Source organism: Myotis davidii, unplaced genomic scaffold (assembly GCF_000327345.1).
Source record: "Myotis davidii unplaced genomic scaffold, ASM32734v1 C64479887, whole genome shotgun sequence".
Lineage (NCBI taxonomy): Eukaryota > Metazoa > Chordata > Mammalia > Chiroptera > Vespertilionidae > Myotis > Myotis davidii.
The window spans coordinates 1-1,236 of NW_006382844.1; the positions used below are offsets into that span (position 1 = coordinate 1).

Here is a 1,236-nt window from a genome sequence, read left to right on the forward strand (position 1 = left end):
TTTTTTTTTTAATACCCAGTGCTTTACTTCCATTTACCTTTGAAAAACAACTTACCGAAGACTCACTATCACGAATGAGGAAATCACCTTCATGCCCCCTTTCATTTAATGCCATTTCTGCTTGATGCCTGGTGACTTTCCCGTAATACCAAGGATTGCCAGCAAACTTTCCAGTGAGTGAAGGCCTAATGTAATCACACTGTGGAGGTGATGGTTCCAAACCCGAGGTTAATGGATTATTCTGCATAATGGTAACGTAGTTTTTTGGCACCAGACCAACCATTCCATTGATCTTCCTACATTTCCACCACTCGGGGTCATTTTCAGGTTTTTCAAGAACATCCATTACATCTCCTTTCTCAAAATTAAGTTCTTCATCATTGGATGAGCTGAATGGGTAAAGAGCCTGTACCACATGCAACACTTGCCCAGTATTTAGGTTATTGACGACTGCTGCTAATTTCTCTGACAGAGAACCCACATGGTCACCCAAAGGACTGTCACCTTCCTCAGTTACATAGTTTGAAGGGAACCATCCAACTTGTCCATTGTAGCTACCTCGCCACCACCCATCACTGCACTTCTCCATGACGATCACCTTCGTCCCTTTTATCAATGATAATTCATCCTCTCTCTCTGCCATGTAGTTAAATTTCACAAATGCAGGCATGTTGAGGTCATAGAGACGTTCCCCTGGGTCAACAAAGCTATCATCAGCAGGAGATGCAGAATCTGGCACACTGGGTTTTCTTTTCACTTTTCCAATGCCTGTTTAAATTAGAAAAAAAAGTAATGAGAAAACAAAACAATGATAACCTAAAAAACCAATTTGCTCATTAAGAAATCTTTGACTAGTTTTGTAAGCCTTTAAACTTAAATAAATTCCTCTTTCTTTCTTTCCACCCACCCTCTTCTCCCTTCCTTCCATTCCCATGACTAATAACTAGAAATTTGAACTTTTTGACCACCTCCTTTACCAATTCTCTTTTCATAACCACTTAACTGTAGTTATATCACAATTTACCTTTTCATCTTTCTTATCAAAGACTCTAAAATAACTGCACAATTATAAAATTGTCCTAAATTAATGCATTTTCTCTGAAATGTAAATACAGATTATTTCTCTCATACCTACAATCTAAGTACATACATAAAGGATCCAACAAACCCATCTTCTTCTTGTCTTTTAAAACCTAGATTTTTTATAATTGAAGTAAACAATAAATTAATTTACAA

The 1,236-nt window shown here is 37.2% G+C and overlaps 1 pseudogene across 1 annotated transcript; it reads right to left on the bottom strand.

The window, feature by feature from the left end:
* Positions 1–15: 15 nt before the first annotated feature.
* On the bottom strand, positions 16–996 carry LOC102771617 (annotated as a pseudogene). The gene has a single exon (XR_001512179.1). The product of XR_001512179.1 is annotated as a cytoplasmic protein NCK1 pseudogene (transcript).
* Positions 997–1,236: the final 240 nt, after the last annotated feature.